We start from the raw sequence: 18,435 nt of genomic DNA on the forward strand, positions 1-18,435 counted from the left end.
ACTAACCGGGCCCGACCCTGCTTAGCTTCCGAGATCAGACGAGATCGGGCGCATCCAGGCTGGTATGGCCGTAAGCAGAAGCTGCAGCTTGAAATACCTCTTATATGGAGTTGAAGATAAGTCATATAATATAAGTCATTGATTTGTTGGTGATAATAATTTAGAAGCACTTATTTGTTGGAGTTAAAGTGCCTTAACCATGTGCAAAACACTTTAGGACATGAGCTGTCGCTGTTACCACGTTGAAATATGTGTGGGTAGATTAAGCGAGAGCGCTCTCTGCTGGTTGAAAATGCTTACAGCACCTGGTATTCCCAGGCGGTCTCCCATCCAAGTACTAACCAGGCCCGACCCTGCTTAGCTTCCGAGATCAGGGGCCTGTACTACGAAGCGGGATTTGGGGTTAGCGAGGTAACTTCAGGTTTAACCCTGGGTTTTCAGGACTACAACGGTGGTTCACTTCTTATCGGGGCACATCGCCATGGTAACTTATGCTGAACCGCTAACCTGCTCCGGAGCAGGTTATGTTCGAGATACAGATCGCCGGGTGTAAAAGCACCGCCCACTGACCAATCAGCTCTCTTGGAAAATGGCATGCCCTTTCGAAGAGAATCCAGTGGAGCTTGGTGCGCGGATCGTGAGAGGATCCCTCCGAACAGAACGCGTATTCAGGGCCACCAAAACCCCTTTGCTTTCCCTGTATGAACGATCCAAAAAAATCAAAAAAAAAGGAAAAAAGGAAAAAAAGAAAAAAGAGGTGGAGGAGAAAATAAAAAATAAATCAATCAATGAATAAATAAAACAAATCATCACCCAAAATCCGATGTACAGTCAATCCAAAACTAATACCAATTAAATAAATAAATCAAGAAGAAATCAAAAAGAAGATGCATTTGTAAGGGGATAGCAAAAAAGGGATTTTCAATTTCGTCCCTCGAACATTCTGAGAAGTCACTTTAAAATACTAAACACCCCCCTCCTGAAAAAATAAAAAATAAAATAAAATAAATAAAAAAACCCAATTCTTTGGTACAGCATCAGCACAAGTTATCGGTCAACAACAATAGTTATAGAACCAATATATACAGGACTGTCTCAGAAAATTAGAATATTGTGATTTTCTGTAATGCAAACACAAAAACAAAAAAATGTCATACATTTTGGATTCATTACAAATCAACTGAAATATTGCAAGCCTTTTATTATTTTAATATTGCTGATCATGGTTTACAGTTTAAGATTAAGATTCCCAGAATATTCAAATATATGTTTATATCCCTATGAATTTACACATTTATACAGTCAGCGATCTTTTGCCAGCTGTCTTTCCTGCATTTTGCAGCTGCAACTGTGTTGCTTTTTGCCTGTATTATATGCCTATACTCATCATATTTCCGTAAAATTATAGTTTGCTCTTCGCTACTGAAATAAGCGGCTCTGACAGCGGACTTCTCCATGCTTGCGATTGGTCATGCGCTGAAAACACCGCCCCTTTTATGTGCACGCGCTCATATCCAGATTGGAGAAACCTGGGTTGATATACCGAGTTGATAACCACTGTCGTGTGACCGCTTAGCGTGATTGCAATTGTCCCGCTTAGTGAATCTGGATAAGGAAAAGATATCCTGGATATGTTGAACTTGCTTCGTAGTACAGGCCCCAGACGAGATCGGGTGCATCCAGGCTGGTATGGCCGTAAGCAGAAGCTGCAGCTTGAAATACCTCTTATATGGAGTTGAAGATAAGTCATAGAATATAAGTCATTGATTTGTTGGTTTTATTTGTTGGAGTTAAAGTGCCTTAACCATGTGCAAAACACTTTAGGACGTGAGCTGTTGCTGTTACCACGTTGAAATATGTGTGGGTAGATTAAGCGAGAGCGCTCTCTGCTGGTTGAAAATGCTTACAGCACCTGGTATTCCCAGGCGGTCTCCCATCCAAGTACTAACCAGGCCCGACCCTGCTTAGCTTCCGAGATCAGACGAGATCGGGCGCATCCAGGCTGGTATGGCCGTAAGCAGAAGCTGCTGCTTGAAATACCTCTTATATGGAGTTGAAGATAAGTCATATAATATAAGTCATTGATTTGTTGGTGATAATAATTTAGAAGCGTTTATTTGTTGGAGTTAAAGTGCCTTAACCATGTGCAAAACACTTTAGGACGTGAGCTGTCGCTGTTACCACGTTGAAATATGTGTGGGTAGATTAAGCGAGAGCGCTCTCTGCTGGTTGAAAATGCTTACAGCACCTGGTATTCCGAGGCAGTCTCCCATCCAAGTACTAACCAGGCCCGAACCTGCTTAGCTTCCGAGATCAGACGAGATCAGGCGCATCCAGGCTGGTATCGCCGTAAGCAGAATCTGCTGCTTGAAATACCTCTTATATGGAGTTGAAGATAAGTCATAGAATATAAGTCATTGATTTGTTGGTTTTATTTGTTGGAGTTAAAGTGCCTTAACCATGTGCAAAACACTTTAGGACGTGAGCTGTCGCTCTTACCACGTTGAAATATGTGTGGGTAGATTAAGTGAGAGCGCTCTCTGCTGGTTGAAAATGCTTACAGCACCTGGTATTCCCAGGCGGTCTCCCATCCAAGTACTAACCAGGCCCGACCCTGCTTAGCTTCCGAGATCAGACGAGATCGGGCGCATCCAGGCTGGTATGGCCGTAAGCTGAAGCTGCAGCTTGAAATACTTCTTATATGGAGTTGAAGATAAGTATATAATACAAGTCATTGATTTGTTGGTGATAATAATTTAGAAGCGCTTATTTGTTGGAGTTAAAGTGCCTTAACCATGTGCAAAATACTTTAGGACGTGAGCTGTCGCTCTTACCACGTTGAAATATGTGTGGGTAGATTAAGCGAGAGCGCTCTCTGCTGGTTGAAAAAGCTTACAGCGCCTGGTATTCCCAGGCGGTCTCCCATCCAAGTACTAACCAGGCCCGACCCTGCTTAGCTTCCGAGATCAGACGAGATCGGGCGCATCCAGGCTGGTATGGCCGTAAGCTGAAGCTGCAGCTTGAAATACTTCTTATATGGAGTTGAAGATAAGTATATAATACAAGTCATTGATTTGTTGGTGATAATAATTTAGAAGCGCTTATTTGTTGGAGTTAAAGTGCCTTAACCATGTGAAAAACACTTTAGGACGTGAGCTGTCGCTGTTACCACGTTGAAATATGTGTGGGTAGATTAAGCGAGAGCGCTCTCTGCTGGTTGAAAAAGCTTACAGCACCTGGTATTCCCAGGCGGTCTCCCATCCAAGTACTAACAAGGCCCGACCCTGCTTAGCTTCCGAGATCAGACGAGATCGGGCGCATCCAGGCTGGTATGGCTGTAAGCAGAAGCTGCAGCTTGAAATACCTCTTATATGGAGTTGAAGATAAGTCATAGCATATAAGTCATTGATTTGTTGGTTTTATTTGTTGGAGTTAAAGTGCCTTAACCATGTGCAAAACCCTTTAGGACGTGAGCTGTCGCTGTTACCACGTTGAAATATGTGTGGGTAGATTAAGCGAGAGCGCTCTCTGCTGGTTGAAAAAGCTTACAGCACCTGATATTCCCAGGCGGTCTCCCATCCAAGTACTAACCAGGCCCGACCCTGCTTAGCTTCCGAGATCAGACGAGATCGGGCGCATCCAGGCTGGTATGGCCGTAAGCTGAAGCTGCAGCTTGAAATACCTCTTATATGGAGTTGAAGATAAGTCATAGAATATAAGTCATTGATTTGTTGGTTTTATTTGTTGGAGTTAAAGTGCCTTAACCATGTGCAAAACACTTTAGGACGTGAGCTGTCGCTGTTACCACGTTGAAATATGTGTGGGTAGATTAAGCGAGAGCGCTCTCTGCTGGTTGAAAAAGCTTACAGCACCTGATATTCCCAGGCGGTCTCCCATCCAAGTACTAACCAGGCCCGACCCTGCTTAGCTTCCGAGATCAGACGAGATCGGGCGCATCCAGGCTGGTATGGCCGTAAGCTGAAGCTGCAGCTTGAAATACCTCTTATATGGAGTTGAAGATAAGTCATATAATATAAGTCATTGATTTGTTGGTGATAATAATTTAGAAGCGCTTATTTGTTGGAGTTAAAGTGCCTTAACCATGTGCAAAACACTTTAGGACGTGAGCTGTCGCTGTTACCACGTTGAAATATGTGTGGGTAGATTAAGCGAGAGCGCTCTCTGCTGGTTGAAAATGCTTACAGCACCTGGTATTCCCAGGCGGTCTCCCATCCAAGTACTAACCAGGCCCGACCCTGCTTAGCTTCCGAGATCAGACAAGATCAGGCGCATCCAGGCTGGTATGGCCGTAAGCAGAAGCTGCTGCTTGAAATACCTCTTATATGGAGTTGAAGATAAGTCATATAATACAAGTCATTGATTTGTTGGTGATAATAATTTAGAAGCGCTTATTTGTTGGAGTTAAAGTGCCTTAACCATATGAAAAACACTTTTGGACGTGAGCTGTCGCTGTTACCACGTTGAAATATGTGTGGGTAGATTAAGCGAGAGTGCTCTCTGCTGGTTGAAAATGCTTACAGCACCTGGTATTCCCAGGCGGTCTCCCATCCAAGTACTAACCAGGCCCGACCCTGCTTAGCTTCCGAGATCAGACAAGATCAGGCGCATCCAGGCTGGTATGGCCGTAAGCAGAAGCTGCAGCTTGAAATACCTCTTATATGGAGTTGAAGATAAGTCATAGAATATAAGTCATTGATTTGTTGGTTTTATTTGTTGGAGTTAAAGTGCCTTAACCATGTGCAAAACACTTTAGGACGTGAGCTGTCGCTGTTACCACGTTGAAATATGTGTAGGTAGATTAAGCGAGAGCGCTCTCTGCTGGTTGAAAATGCTTACAGCACCTGGTATTCCCAGGCGGTCTCCCATCCAAGTACTAACCAGGCCCGACCCTGCTTAGCTTCCGAGATCAGACGAGATCGGGCGCATCCAGGCTGGTATGGCCGTAAGCTGAAGTTGCAGCTTGAAATACCTCTTATATAGAGTTGAAGATAAGTCATATAATATAAGTCATTGATTTGTTGGTGATAATAATTTAGAAGCACTTATTTGTTGGAGTTAAAGTGCCTTAACCATGTGCAAAACACTTTAGGACATGAGCTGTCGCTGTTACCACGTTGAAATATGTGTGGGTAGATTAAGCGAGAGCGCTGTCTGCTGGTTGAAAAAGCTTACAGCACCTGGTATTCCCAGGCGGTCTCCCATCCAAGTACTAACCAGGCCCGACCCTGCTTAGCTTCCGAGATCAGGGGCCTGTACTACGAAGCGGGATTTGGGGTTAGCGAGGTAACTTCAGGTTTAACCCTGGGTTTCCAGGACTACGACGGTGGTTCACTTCTTATCGGGGCACATCGCCATGGTAACTTATGCTGAACCGCTAACCTGCTCCGGAGCAGGTTATGTTCGAGATACAGATCGCCGGGTGTAAAAGCACCGCCCACTGACCAATCAGCTCTCTTGGAAAATGGCATGCCCTTTCGAAGAGAATCCAGTGGAGCTTGGTGCGCGGATCGTGAGAGGATCCCTCCGAACAGAACGCGTATTCAGGGCCACCAAAACCCCTTTGCTTTCCCTGTATGAACGATCCAAAAAAATCAAAAAAAAAGGAAAAAAGGAAAAAAAGAAAAAAGAGGTGGAGGAGAAAATAAAAAATAAATCAATCAATGAATAAATAAAACAAATCATCACCCAAAATCCGATGTACAGTCAATCCAAAACTAATACCAATTAAATAAATAAATCAAGAAGAAATCAAAAAGAAGATGCATTTGTAAGGGGATAGCAAAAAAGGGATTTTCAATTTCGTCCCTCGAACATTCTGAGAAGTCACTTTAAAATACTAAACACCCCCCTCCTGAAAAAATTAAAAATAAAATAAAATAAATAAAAAAACCCAATTCTTTGGTACAGCATCAGCACAAGTTATCGGTCAACAACAATAGTTATAGAACCAATATATACAGGACTGTCTCAGAAAATTAGAATATTGTGATTTTCTGTAATGCAAACACAAAAACAAAAAAATGTCATACATTCTGGATTCATTACAAATCAACTGAAATATTGCAAGCCTTTTATTATTTTAATATTGCTGATCATGGTTTACAGTTTAAGATTAAGATTCCCAGAATATTCAAATATATGTTTATATCCCTATGAATTTACACATTTATACAGTCAGCGATCTTTTGCCAGCTGTCTTTTCTGCATTTTGCAGCTGCAACTGTGTTGCTTTTTGCCTGTATTATATGCCTATACTCATCATATTTCCGTAAAATTATAGTTTGCTCTTCGCTACTGAAATAAGCGGCTCTGACAGCGGACTTCTCCATGCTTGCGATTGGTCATGCGCTGAAAACACCGCCCCTTTTATGTGCACGCGCTCATATCCAGATTGGAGAAACCTGGGTTGATATACCGAGTTGATAACCACTGTCGTGTGACCGCTTAGCGTGATTGCAATTGTCCCGCTTAGTGAATCTGGATAAGGAAAAGATATCCTGGATATGTTGAACTTGCTTCGTAGTACAGGCCCCAGACGAGATCGGGTGCATCCAGGCTGGTATGGCCGTAAGCAGAAGCTGCAGCTTGAAATACCTCTTATATGGAGTTGAAGATAAGTCATAGAATATAAGTCATTGATTTGTTGGTTTTATTTGTTGGAGTTAAAGTGCCTTAACCATGTGCAAAACACTTTAGGACGTGAGCTGTCGCTGTTACCACGTTGAAATATGTGTGGGTAGATTAAGCGAGAGCGCTCTCTGCTGGTTGAAAATGCTTACAGCACCTGGTATTCCGAGGCAGTCTCCCATCCAAGTACTAACCAGGCCCGAACCTGCTTAGCTTCCGAGATCAGACGAGATCAGGCGCATCCAGGCTGGTATGGCCGTAAGCAGAATCTGCTGCTTGAAATACCTCTTATATGGAGTTGAAGATAAGTCATAGAATATAAGTCATTGATTTGTTGGTTTTATTTGTTGGAGTTAAAGTGCCTTAACCATGTGCAAAACCCTTTAGGACGTGAGCTGTCGCTGTTACCACGTTGAAATATGTGTGGGTAGATTAAGCGAGAGCGCTCTCTGCTGGTTGAAAAAGCTTACAGCACCTGATATTCCCAGGCGGTCTCCCATCCAAGTACTAACCAGGCCCGACCCTGCTTAGCTTCCGAGATCAGACGAGATCGGGCACATCCAGGCTGGTATGGCCGTAAGCTGAAGCTGCAGCTTGAAATACCTCTTATATGGAGTTGAAGATAAGTCATAGAATATAAGTCATTGATTTGTTGGTTTTATTTGTTGGAGTTAAAGTGCCTTAACCATGTGCAAAACACTTTAGGACGTGAGCTGTCGCTGTTACCACGTTGAAATATGTGTGGGTAGATTAAGCGAGAGCGCTCTCTGCTGGTTGAAAATGCTTACAGCACCTGGTATTCCCAGGCGGTCTCCCATCCAAGTACTAACCAGGCCCGACCCTGCTTAGCTTCCGAGATCAGACAAGATCGGGCGCATCCTGGCTGGTATGGCCGTAAGCAGAAGCTGCTGCTTGAAATACCTCTTATATGGAGTTGAAGATAAGTCATATAATATAAGTCATTGATTTGTTGGTGATAATAATTTAGAAGCGCTTATTTGTTGGAGTTAAAGTGCCTTAACCATGTGCAAAACACTTTTGGACGTGAGCTGTCGCTCTTACCACGTTGAAATATGTGTGGGTAGATTAAGCGAGAGCGCTCTCTGCTGGTTGAAAAAGCTTACAGCACCTGGTATTCCCAGGCGGTCTCCCATCCAAGTACTAACCAGGCCCGACCCTGCTTAGCTTCCGAGATCAGACGAGATCGGGCGCATCCAGGCTGGTATGGCCATAAGCTGAAGCTGCAGCTTGAAATACTTCTTATATGGAGTTGAAGATAAGTCATATAATACAAGTCATTGATTTGTTGGTGATAATAATTTAGAAGCGCTTATTTGTTGGAGTTAAAGTGCCTTAACCATGTGCAAAACACTTTAGGACGTGAGCTGTTGCTGTTACCACGTTGAAATATGTGTGGGTAGATTAAGCGAGAGCGCTCTCTGCTGGTTGAAAATGCTTACAGCACCTGGTATTCCCAGGCGGTCTCCCATCCAAGTACTAACCAGGCCCGACCCTGCTTAGCTTCCGAGATCAGACGAGATCGGGCGCATCCAGGCTGGTATGGCCGTAAGCAGAAGCTGCTGCTTGAAATACCTCTTATATGGAGTTGAAGATAAGTCATATAATATAAGTCATTGATTTGTTGGTGATAATAATTTAGAAGCGTTTATTTGTTGGAGTTAAAGTGCCTTAACCATGTGCAAAACACTTTAGGACGTGAGCTGTCGCTGTTACCACGTTGAAATATGTGTGGGTAGATTAAGCGAGAGCGCTCTCTGCTGGTTGAAAATGCTTACAGCACCTGGTATTCCGAGGCAGTCTCCCATCCAAGTACTAACCAGGCCCGAACCTGCTTAGCTTCCGAGATCAGACGAGATCAGGCGCATCCAGGCTGGTATGGCCGTAAGCAGAATCCGCTGCTTGAAACACCTCTTATATGGAGTTGAAGATAAGTCATAGAATATAAGTCATTGATTTGTTGGTTTTATTTGTTGGAGTTAAAGTGCCTTAACCATGTGCAAAACACTTTAGGACGTGAGCTGTCGCTGTTACCACGTTGAAATATGTGTGGGTAGATTAAGCGAGAGCGCTCTCTGCTGGTTGAAAAAGCTTACAGCACCTGATATTCCCAGGCGGTCTCCCATCCAAGTACTAACCAGGCCCGACCCTGCTTAGCTTCCGAGATCAGACGAGATCGGGCGCATCTTTTTTTTTTTTGTCTTTTATTATGAAAATACATTTTCGTTAAAAAATATATTTTATATACATTCCTGCATACCAGACAAAAAATAAAACAATTTTTCTGCTACTTTTACACAAAGCCCTCTCTTCACTTTTTTATACTCTCCTATTTCAACAACAAAAAAAACAAAAAAAAACAAAAAAACAACTTATAATATTACAAACTTCAAACATATATCTCTATACACGCATGTGCAAAAATACACAAAAAACCATGTAACAAACCAGCAAAAAAAACCAAAACAGTACAACACATACCCCATACCCCTTATCACATGGAAGAAAACCTTCAATCACTCACTTCCGCTCCCCCAATCCCTCCACCCCCTCCCCCCCAATCCCATACCAATCTCTCCCTCTCGTCCACAGACACCAGCGTGTTCCCCCTCAAAAAGAGAGGGGCGAAACCTTCAATCCCACAGATGTATTTATAATTAATCTGTTTTTTCACTAAGCCCTTGAAAAACACCCAAATCGGTGCCACCCTCCCTTCAAACCGAGCCACATTCCTTCTGGCTTTGATGGCCCACCGTGCATGGCTCAGTAAAAATTTGCACAGCCCACTATTTTCCACCCTGCTCTTCTCCCAAATCCCAAATAACACAAATTTGTCCCACCCATCCTCCATCTCCCATTCCATGTTCAACTTGTCCACCATACAGGTTTTCAGTCTCTTAAAAAACGGCCGTAATCTCACGCACTCCACATACATGTGTCTAATATCCTCATCCTTCTCCTTACAGACATCACATATCCTCCCGACCTCCCTGTCAAACTGGTGCATGACCACATTCGTAAAAATCTTCCTATGTCGTAGTTTAAAATCATTATCCTCGGCTTCAATGCTGTTTTCTTTAATCTTCCATTTCCCCCACACTTGTTTTATGTTCAGAGTCCCATCTGCCCTGCACCAGTTCTCCAGGGAAGCCGGGAGTTTCACCACCTGTTTCACAAACATTCTGTATAGCTGTTTCACTTTCACTCCCTCCAAAGTCACCCATTCCCCCCCCCTCTCTATATACAACATCGGTACCCTCCCGGTCCTATTCACTACCACCTCTGTGTCTATTTTCTCCCTCCACCTTCCCGGTATGCTCTGTTTCACTAATTCGTAGTCCTTCCTTACCTGCTCTAAACTTATTCTATCATTGTATTCATGCACACATTCGTAAATGGCTGTAGCCGACAAAAAACCTGGCACCACTTCATACATGACATGTTTTATTTGCATGAGTCCCGCTTCCACAAAGTATTTTGGCTTTAGTGGCTGTCCTTCATGTTTGATGTTCCCGTTGCCAAACAATGGCACCTCTCTAATGGTCTCCAGATCTGTGCAGTCCCACCTCGCGTTTTTCAGCAGCTCTGCCTGTGCAGCCAGGATCTCTCTATAGAACTGCGGGAGTCCTGCCGTCAGGTAAGCGTTTGTCTGCATTAGCATTGCAAACTCATTTCCCAGCTTCCTCTTTAAAAAAAACCCCATCACCTTCTTCCAGCAGTGCTCTCCCTCCCCATACAAGAAAGCCCTCCCCCGTTTTATTCTTAAAGCCTTCTTTTTGCTCTCTATGTCAACTAATTTCAAACCTCCCTGCTCATACCCCCCAATCAAGGTTGCTCTCGCTATTCTACTTTTCTTCCCACCCCATATAAAACCCCCCATCAGTTCATTCAATTTCTTCACCACCCATTCTGGCACTTCTAGCACCTCCATTACATAAACCATTTTTGAAAACAAAAGACTATTCACCACCACCACCCGCCCTTTAACCGTCAGTCGCCTCAGCTTCCAAAAATTCAGCACCCTCTGTATTTTATTCAGTACCTCTGACCATGTTTCATCCCTCACCCTCTCCCCCTCCATCCCCACATATATCCCGAGAACCTTCATCCTGTGCTCCTGTACCTTGAATGGTACTCCCCCACTTGCCACTACCCCATTTAAAAACATGATTTCTGACTTTAACATATTTATTCTTGCACCTGATGCCTTCCCATATATTTCCACCAATTCCACCACCCTTTTTATACTTGCCATATCCCTTACAGTCACCGTTGTGTCATCCGCGTATTGCTGTATTTTACTAAGACCACCCCCACCTTGTACCTCAATCCCTCTTATTTCTCCATCCCTTTTAATCATACATGCCAAGGGCTCTGCCACCACCGTGTATAAGAGTGCTGACATCGGACACCCCTGCCTAACTGACCTCCCTAATTTAAAGACTTCCGTTAAAACACCATTCACTTTCACCCTCCCCACTGCATGTCTGTACATCAATTTTAACCATCCTCTAAACCTCTCACCATATCCCACCCTCTCTAGAACTCCCCACATAAAATCGTGCTCCACCCTATCAAACGCTTTATTGAAATCTAAAGCCAACATAATCCCCTCCTCTCCCGATGCCCTCAAATATTCCACCATCCCTTTAATATTCAGAATTGTGTCTGCAATATCCCTATCCGGCACACTGTAGGCTTGTGTTATTGGAACGATTGATTTTAAAGTATATTTTAGTCTGTTTGCAAAAACTTTCATTAACACCTTGTAGTCTGTATTCAGTAGTGTGATTGGCCTGTAGTTCCCCAGATCATCAGCCTGCCCCTTCTTGAAGATCAGAGTAATTATCCCCATTGTGAATGATTCTGGTACTGTCTGGCGTCTTTCCATTTCTCTAAAAACTGCATGTAAAATCGGCCCCATCAGTTCTTTAAACGCTTTGTAGAAATTGGCTGTTAGGCCATCACTACCAGGACTCCTATTCATACTCAAAGCAGCAATTGCCTGTTCTATTTCCTCTGCTGTGATGTCACTGTCACATTCATCCCTCTCCTCTTCTGTTACACTCACAGTCACACTCTCCAGCACATCTTTCATCACTCTCTCATCCACTCCCTCGCTAGTAAACATCCTCCCGTAAAAATCATGCACACCTCCCAAAATCCCCACTAGGTCTGTCTTCAACCCACCCCCCTCAGTCCTTACTCCCCTGATAAAACATTTCTGTTGTTTCTGTTTCTCCATCCTCAAAAAAAAACCAGTGTTCCCCTCTACGGCATATCTCGCCCTGCTCCGCACAATCGCACCTTCACATTTCATTCTCTCTATCTCCTTTAGTTCAGCATGACAGCTCACCACAGCTTCTTCACTTATAACCTCGGCAGCATTTAAACGTGTGATTTCTCTTCTAAGGAACTTTTCTCTCTCTTTCTTTTTGAAATTCCTCCTTGCTGCGTGTTTCATACTTATCTTCCTGATTCTTTTCTTTAAATTTTCCCATCCCTCTAACACCTCCCCACCATTCAACCATTGTGAGCTGTCATGCTGAATAATCTCTTTCATTCTTTTTTTAAAGTCACCATCCTCCAGTAGTTTGGCATTGAAATGCCACAAACCCCCTCCCTTACCCCCCTCCCTCCTACCCAGTTCAAGATGTACCGTTGTGTGGTCACTGAGACACGTAACCTTATATTCCATATTCATGACCAAATCATAATACTTTTCTTTTATCAAAATTAAATCAATACGGCTCTGTTTCAAACATTCATTCGACATTTGTGTTCTGGAGAACACTTTCCCCTCAGGATTCTTCTGCCTCCACACGTCCCACATATGATACTTCCTCATTATTTCACTCAGTATTCCTCTTGAGGCATCATTTCGAAATTTCCCACTGTCCCTGATGTCTAATCTACTCATCTTGACATTAAAATCCCCCAACACAAAATCACTGGTCCCCATAAAGCCTTTGTACTTCTGGAAAAAGAGTCCTCTCTCCCTCGAGTCATTTGGTGCATAAACATTTGCTAACGAAAAAGAAACTCCTCTAAATTCAAACAAAATCTTTATAAACCTCCCCCCATTGTCATTTTGCACAAGACTTGATTTTAGCCCCTCCTTCAACAAAATTGCCACCCCCCCCACATTGTCATCTGTCCTGCTCGCATACACCGAGCCCTTCCACATTGCCTTACAGGTGTCGATCATCCGTCCATCCCAGTGCGTCTCCTGTATGCAAATAATATCCGCTGCACATATATTCAACATTTTTTCCAGTTTGTCTGGGTTCTTCAGTCCGTTCGCATTCTGTGAAATTATGTGCAGACCGCTCAACATTGAGGATAAATGAAAAAGGAAAAGTCCAAACACTGCTGTCATCCTAATCATTTATCCATGTCATCCCTCTCCCTTCCCTCCCCCATCTTTCATCAATTTCTTTGTTTTAGTACCCTCACACAAGTCTGTGAGTTCAGCGCTCACCTCCCGCGAAGTCTTCCTTCTTTCTTTTATCCTTCCTCTCGTCTCGACGCTGCTCTGGCTGCGAGAGCGCCAGCTGCCAGCTCGCTCGATTCCTCGCCGTCCTCTCCTCCCTCTCTCTACCGCTTCCTCACTCCGTCCTCCCGCCGTCGTCGGTCGCTTCTCCTCATCCTCTCCCGACCCGTCCTCCTCGATCTCCTTCTCCGTCTCCATCTCGCTCTCATCCAACTCGTGCACGCCTTCCTCGATCTCATGCGCGCATCCCTCCAGCTGCTCCAGCCTGCGTTCTCCGCCCGCGCCATTCTCCGTCTTCTCTTTCTCCTCCTCCGCTCCCGTCTGCAAGCAGACGCAGGTGTCCTCCGCTCTCTTGCAGCCCCTGCACGTTTCCACCGTGCACTCGCGTGCGTAATGTCCATGTTTCTTACATTTGTGGCAGGTGAAATCAGGACACTCTCTTACAATGTGCCCCGGTTGGAGACAGAGCCTGCACACCCTTTCCTGCCGATCGTGCAGTACTCTAAAGTACTCTGCCCCTTCAATGGTCTCAAACTTGGTTGAGTATGGCAGAGACGTGACCGTGTCCGTGAATCTCACTTTTAAATATCTCGTACCATCAAAAACCTGCGTCCCCGCCCATTTCCGCCGTCTGATGTGGGATGCAGGCATTACTCCCCAATGTCTCAGCTTTTCAGTGATCTGTCCATCCGTTATATACACGGGCAGCATTAGGAAGGAAACAATCCTCGTGTCCTTTTCCACCTCAGACGCAATCACGTTTGACTGCCTTAATTTAAATCCATCCAGCAGTCTTGATTTCCCTTTGGGATTCCCCATCGAGATTTCCCACTTTTTTCCGCCTTTCTGCCTGCACCCCACCACACGTCCACATGTCCCATCAATAGCTTTGAGCAGCTCAATCGTTGTGATTTCATCCGGCCCCTCGATCTCCACCGTGACCACCAGCGCTCTGTCCTCCGCCTCCGCTCCCTCCTCTCTCCCTGCTTGTCTCTTTCATCCACCGCCATTTGCCGCGGACCTGCTCTCTCTCCGTCCACTTTGTCCGTCCGTCGTCTGCCTTCCATCGATCCATTCGTACCGTCCTTCTCCATTCTCCTATTCTCCACCTCCGCCGGCATCGCCGTCACCGATGCTGCCGACGGCCTCCTTCCGTCTCCCTGCATCGTCCTCTCGCTGCCAGCATTTGGCATGATCCTCTCCACCTCATCTCCTCTTTTATCCGCCATCTCCACCTTAAAGGTCTGGAGACTGACCCCCGTGCAGCGAAAAGCTGCCGGGGGGAGCCTTCTCTTTTCCACTGCTTCCTCTCTGCCTGTGTTCCACTTTCCACACTCCACAATCCACACCGACCGCGCCTTGCACACAATCACTGCCAGCTGCACCAGTGCCTCGTTAGCAAAGGGGCAGGTCCAGGCTGGTATGGCCGTAAGCAGAAGCTGCAGCTTGACATACCTCTTATATGGAGTTGAAGATAAGTCATAGAATATAAGTCATTAATTTGTTGGTTTTATTTGTTGGAGTTAAAGTGCCTTAACCATGTGCAAAACACTTTAGGACGTGAGCTGTCGCTGTTACCACGTTGAAATATGTGTGGGTAGATTAAGCGAGAGCGCTCTCTGCTGGTTGAAAATGCTTACAGCACCTGGTATTCCCAGGCGGTCTCCCATCCAAGTACTAACCAGGCCCGACCCTGCTTAGCTTCCAAGATCAGACGAGATCGGGCACATCCAGGCTGGTATGGCCGTAAGCTGAAGCTGAAGCTGCAGCTTGAAATACCTCTTATATGGAGTTGAAGATAAGTCATAGAATATAAGTCATTGATTTGTTGGTTTTATTTGCGGAGTTAAAGTGCCTTAACCATGTGCAAAACACTTTAGGACCTGAGCTGTCGCTGTTACCACGTTGAAATATGTGTGGGTAGATTAAGCGAGAGCGCTCTCTGCTGGTTGAAAAAGCTTACAGCACCTGATATTCCCAGGCGGTCTCCCATCCAAGTACTAACCAGGCCCGACCCTGCTTAGCTTCCGAGATCAGACGAGATCGGGCGCATCCAGGCTGGTATGGCCGTAAGCTGAAGCTGCAGCTTGAAATACCTCTTATATGGAGTTGAAGATAAGTCATATAATATAAGTCATTGATTTGTTGGTGATAATAATTTAGAAGCGCTTATTTGTTGGAGTTAAAGTGCCTTAACCATGTGCAAAACACTTTAGGACGTGAGCTGTCGCTGTTACCACGTTGAAATATGTGTGGGTAGATTAAGCGAGAGCGCTCTCTGCTGGTTGAAAATGCTTACAGCACCTGGTATTCCCAGGCGGTCTCCCATCCAAGTACTAACCAGGCCCGACCCTGCTTAGCTTCCGAGATCAGACAAGATCGGGCGCATCCAGGCTGGTATGGCCGTAAGCAGAAGCTGCTGCTTGAAATACCTCTTATATGGAGTTGAAGATAAGTCATATAATATAAGTCATTGATTTGTTGGTGATAATAATTTAGAAGCGCTTATTTGTTGGAGTTAAAGTGCCTTAACCATGTGCAAAACACTTTTGGACGTGAGCTGTCGCTCTTACCACGTTGAAATATGTGTGGGTAGATTAAGCGAGAGCGCTCTCTGCTGGTTGAAAAAGCTTACAGCACCTGGTATTCCCAGGCGGTCTCCCATCCAAGTACTAACCAGGCCCGACCCTGCTTAGCTTCCGAGATCAGACGAGATTGGGCGCATCCAGGCTGGTATGGCCATAAGCTGAAGCTGCAGCTTGAAATACTTCTTATATGGAGTTGAAGATAAGTCATATAATACAAGTCATTGATTTGTTGGTGATAATAATTTAGAAGCGCTTATTTGTTGGAGTTAAAGTGCCTTAACCATGTGCAAAACACTTTAGGACGTGAGCTGTCGCTGTTACCACGTTGAAATATGTGTAGGTAGATTAAGCGAGAGCGCTCTCTGCTGGTTGAAAATGCTTACAGCACCTGGTATTCCGAGGCGGTCTCCCATCCAAGTACTAACCAGGCCCGACCCTGCTTAGCTTCCGAGATCAGACGAGATCGGGCGCATCCAGGCTGGTATGGCCGTAAGCAGAATCTGCTGCTTGAAATACCTCTTATATGGAGTTGAAGATAAGTCATAGAATATAAGTCATTGATTTGTTGGTTTTATTTGTTGGAGTTAAAGTGCCTTAACCATGTGCAAAACACTTTAGGACGTGAGCTGTCGCTGTTACCACGTTGAAATATGTGTGGGTAGATTAAGCGAGAGCGCTCTCTGCTGGTTGAAAATGCTTACAGCACCTGGTATTCCCAGGCGGTCTCCCATCCAAGTACTAACCAGGCCCGACCATGCTTAGCTTCCGAGATCAGACGAGATCGGGCGCATCCAGGCTGGTATGGGATGGGATCCGCTTTTTGGCATTTTCTCAGCGAGAAACGGTCATTTTGTACCTGAAACACTGTAAGTGGTTTGGTGAGTCCAATAATGAAATGAGTCTCTCAAATCAACTACATAGACTCCTTTCTCCAATTTTCTGACGTTTTCAATAGCTTGCCTTGAAAAATCAGAAGGTAAATCAATGTTATGACAGAAATCCGCTTTTTGGCATTTTCTCAGCGAGAAACAGTCATTTTGTACCTGAAACACTGTAAGTGGTTTGGTGAGTCCAATAATGAAATGAGTCTCTCAAATCAACTACATAGACTCCTTTCTCCAATTTTCTGACGTTTTCAATAGCTTGCCTTGAAAAATCAGAAGGTAAATCAATGTTATGACAGAAATCCGCTTTTTGGCATTTTCTCAGCGAGAAACAGTCATTTTGTACCTGAAACACTGTAAGTGGTTTGGTGAGTCCAATAATGAAATGAGTCTCTCAAATCAACTACAAAGACACCTTTCTCCAATTTTCTAACATTTTCAATAGCTTGCCTTGAAAAATCAGAAGGTAAATCAATGTTATGACAGAAATCCGCTTTTTGGCATTTTCTCAGCGAGAAACAGTCATTTTGTACCTGAAACACTGTAAGTGGTTTGGTGAGTCCAATAATGAAATGAGTCTCTCAAATCAACTACATAGACTCCTTTTTCCAATTTTCTGACGTTTTCAATAGCTTGCCTTAATAAATCAGAAGGTAAAACAATGTTATTACAGAAATCCGCTTTTTGGCATTTTCTCAGCGAGAAACGGTCATTTTGTACCTGAAACACTGTAAGTGGTTTGGTGAGTCCAATAATGAAATGAGTCTCTCAAATCAACTACATAGACACCTTTCTGCAATTTTCTAACGTTTTCAATAGCTTGCCTTAAAAAATCAGAAGGTAAATCAATGTTATGACAGAAATCCGCTTTTTGGCATTTTCTCAGCGAGAAACAGTCATTTTGTACCTGAAACACTGTAAGTGGTTTGGTGAGTCCAATAATGAAATTAGTCGCTCAAATCAACTACATAGACACCTTTCTCCAATTTTCTAAGGTTTTCAATAGCTTGCCTTAAAAAATCAGAAGGTAAATCAATGTTATGACAGAAATCCGCTTTTTGGCAGCTTCTCAGCGAGAAACAGTCATTTTGTACCTGAAACACTGTAAGTGGTTTGGTGAGTCCAATAATGAAATGAGTCCCTCAAATCAACTACATAGACTCCTTTCTCCAATTTTCTGACGTTTTCAATAGGTTGCCTTAAAAATTCAGAAGGTAAAACAATGTTATTACAGAAATCCGCTTTTTGGCATTTTCTCAGCGAGAAACAGTCATTTTGTACCTGAAACACTGTAAGTGGTTTGGTGAGTCCAATAATGAAATGAGTCTCTCAAATCAACTACTTAGACTCCTTTCTCCAATTTTCTGACGTTTTGAATAGCTTGCCTTGAAAAATCAGAAGGTAAATCAATGTTATGACAGAAATCCGCTTTTTGGCATTTTCTCAGCGAGAAACAGTCATTTTGTACCTGAAACACTGTAAGTGGTTTGGTGAGTCCAATAATGAAATGAGTCTCTCAAATCAACTACAAAGACACCTTTCTCCAATTTTCTAACATTTTCAATAGCTTGCCTTGAAAAATCAGAAGGTAAATCAATGTTATGACAGAAATCCGCTTTTTGGCATTTTCTCAGCGAGAAACAGTCATTTTGTACCTGAAACACTGTAAGTGGTTTGGTGAGTCCAATAATGAAATGAGTCTCTCAAATCAACTACAAAGACACCTTTCTCCAATTTTCTAACATTTTCAATAGCTTGCCTTGAAAAATCAGAAGGTAAATCAATGTTATGACAGAAATCCGCT

General features: G+C 44.0%; 22 non-coding genes and 1 pseudogene across 22 annotated transcripts in view; all 23 read right to left on the reverse strand.

Moving 5' to 3' along the window:
- LOC133427630 (5S ribosomal RNA) overlaps positions 1-76 on the reverse strand; it is a 119-nt gene extending 43 nt beyond the window's left edge. The window contains exon 1 of the ribosomal RNA XR_009772834.1: positions 1-76. This exon is cut by the window's left edge and continues 43 nt beyond it. This is a non-coding gene — a ribosomal RNA (5S ribosomal RNA).
- A 1,824-nt stretch (positions 77-1,900) lies between these two features.
- On the reverse strand, positions 1,901-2,019 carry LOC133427483 (5S ribosomal RNA). The gene has a single exon (XR_009772694.1). It is a non-coding gene; the product is annotated as a 5S ribosomal RNA (ribosomal RNA).
- Positions 2,020-2,236: 217 nt separating this feature from the next.
- Positions 2,237-2,355, reverse strand: LOC133427794 (5S ribosomal RNA). The gene has a single exon (XR_009772989.1). It is a non-coding gene; the product is annotated as a 5S ribosomal RNA (ribosomal RNA).
- A 199-nt stretch (positions 2,356-2,554) lies between these two features.
- On the reverse strand, positions 2,555-2,673 carry LOC133427484 (5S ribosomal RNA). The gene has a single exon (XR_009772695.1). It is a non-coding gene; the product is annotated as a 5S ribosomal RNA (ribosomal RNA).
- A 216-nt stretch (positions 2,674-2,889) lies between these two features.
- LOC133427534 (5S ribosomal RNA) lies at positions 2,890-3,008 on the reverse strand. The gene has a single exon (XR_009772742.1). It is a non-coding gene; the product is annotated as a 5S ribosomal RNA (ribosomal RNA).
- A 216-nt stretch (positions 3,009-3,224) lies between these two features.
- LOC133427686 (5S ribosomal RNA) lies at positions 3,225-3,343 on the reverse strand. Its single transcript, XR_009772885.1, has one exon. It is a non-coding gene; the product is annotated as a 5S ribosomal RNA (ribosomal RNA).
- A 199-nt stretch (positions 3,344-3,542) lies between these two features.
- Positions 3,543-3,661, reverse strand: LOC133427513 (5S ribosomal RNA). Its single transcript, XR_009772722.1, has one exon. It is a non-coding gene; the product is annotated as a 5S ribosomal RNA (ribosomal RNA).
- Positions 3,662-3,860: 199 nt separating this feature from the next.
- Positions 3,861-3,979, reverse strand: LOC133427514 (5S ribosomal RNA). Its single transcript, XR_009772723.1, has one exon. It is a non-coding gene; the product is annotated as a 5S ribosomal RNA (ribosomal RNA).
- A 217-nt stretch (positions 3,980-4,196) lies between these two features.
- Positions 4,197-4,315, reverse strand: LOC133427751 (5S ribosomal RNA). Its single transcript, XR_009772947.1, has one exon. It is a non-coding gene; the product is annotated as a 5S ribosomal RNA (ribosomal RNA).
- Positions 4,316-4,532: 217 nt separating this feature from the next.
- Positions 4,533-4,651, reverse strand: LOC133427752 (5S ribosomal RNA). Its single transcript, XR_009772948.1, has one exon. It is a non-coding gene; the product is annotated as a 5S ribosomal RNA (ribosomal RNA).
- A 199-nt stretch (positions 4,652-4,850) lies between these two features.
- On the reverse strand, positions 4,851-4,969 carry LOC133427485 (5S ribosomal RNA). The gene has a single exon (XR_009772696.1). It is a non-coding gene; the product is annotated as a 5S ribosomal RNA (ribosomal RNA).
- Positions 4,970-6,793: 1,824 nt separating this feature from the next.
- On the reverse strand, positions 6,794-6,912 carry LOC133427704 (5S ribosomal RNA). Its single transcript, XR_009772902.1, has one exon. It is a non-coding gene; the product is annotated as a 5S ribosomal RNA (ribosomal RNA).
- Positions 6,913-7,111: 199 nt separating this feature from the next.
- Positions 7,112-7,230, reverse strand: LOC133427578 (5S ribosomal RNA). Its single transcript, XR_009772784.1, has one exon. It is a non-coding gene; the product is annotated as a 5S ribosomal RNA (ribosomal RNA).
- A 199-nt stretch (positions 7,231-7,429) lies between these two features.
- LOC133427793 (5S ribosomal RNA) lies at positions 7,430-7,548 on the reverse strand. The gene has a single exon (XR_009772988.1). It is a non-coding gene; the product is annotated as a 5S ribosomal RNA (ribosomal RNA).
- A 217-nt stretch (positions 7,549-7,765) lies between these two features.
- LOC133427502 (5S ribosomal RNA) lies at positions 7,766-7,884 on the reverse strand. The gene has a single exon (XR_009772712.1). It is a non-coding gene; the product is annotated as a 5S ribosomal RNA (ribosomal RNA).
- Positions 7,885-8,101: 217 nt separating this feature from the next.
- On the reverse strand, positions 8,102-8,220 carry LOC133427486 (5S ribosomal RNA). Its single transcript, XR_009772697.1, has one exon. It is a non-coding gene; the product is annotated as a 5S ribosomal RNA (ribosomal RNA).
- Positions 8,221-8,437: 217 nt separating this feature from the next.
- LOC133427705 (5S ribosomal RNA) lies at positions 8,438-8,556 on the reverse strand. Its single transcript, XR_009772903.1, has one exon. It is a non-coding gene; the product is annotated as a 5S ribosomal RNA (ribosomal RNA).
- Positions 8,557-14,792: 6,236 nt separating this feature from the next.
- Positions 14,793-14,911, reverse strand: LOC133427709 (5S ribosomal RNA). The gene has a single exon (XR_009772907.1). It is a non-coding gene; the product is annotated as a 5S ribosomal RNA (ribosomal RNA).
- Positions 14,912-15,115: 204 nt separating this feature from the next.
- Positions 15,116-15,234, reverse strand: LOC133427515 (5S ribosomal RNA). The gene has a single exon (XR_009772724.1). It is a non-coding gene; the product is annotated as a 5S ribosomal RNA (ribosomal RNA).
- Positions 15,235-15,451: 217 nt separating this feature from the next.
- Positions 15,452-15,570, reverse strand: LOC133427634 (5S ribosomal RNA). The gene has a single exon (XR_009772838.1). It is a non-coding gene; the product is annotated as a 5S ribosomal RNA (ribosomal RNA).
- A 217-nt stretch (positions 15,571-15,787) lies between these two features.
- On the reverse strand, positions 15,788-15,906 carry LOC133427728 (5S ribosomal RNA). Its single transcript, XR_009772925.1, has one exon. It is a non-coding gene; the product is annotated as a 5S ribosomal RNA (ribosomal RNA).
- A 217-nt stretch (positions 15,907-16,123) lies between these two features.
- On the reverse strand, positions 16,124-16,242 carry LOC133427580 (5S ribosomal RNA). Its single transcript, XR_009772786.1, has one exon. It is a non-coding gene; the product is annotated as a 5S ribosomal RNA (ribosomal RNA).
- A 199-nt stretch (positions 16,243-16,441) lies between these two features.
- Positions 16,442-16,561, reverse strand: LOC133427901 (5S ribosomal RNA; annotated as a pseudogene).
- Between the last annotated feature and the right edge of the window lie 1,874 nt (positions 16,562-18,435).

This window comes from Cololabis saira, unplaced genomic scaffold, assembly GCF_033807715.1.
Source record: "Cololabis saira isolate AMF1-May2022 unplaced genomic scaffold, fColSai1.1 scf028, whole genome shotgun sequence".
In the NCBI taxonomy this organism is placed as follows: domain Eukaryota; kingdom Metazoa; phylum Chordata; class Actinopteri; order Beloniformes; family Belonidae; genus Cololabis; species Cololabis saira.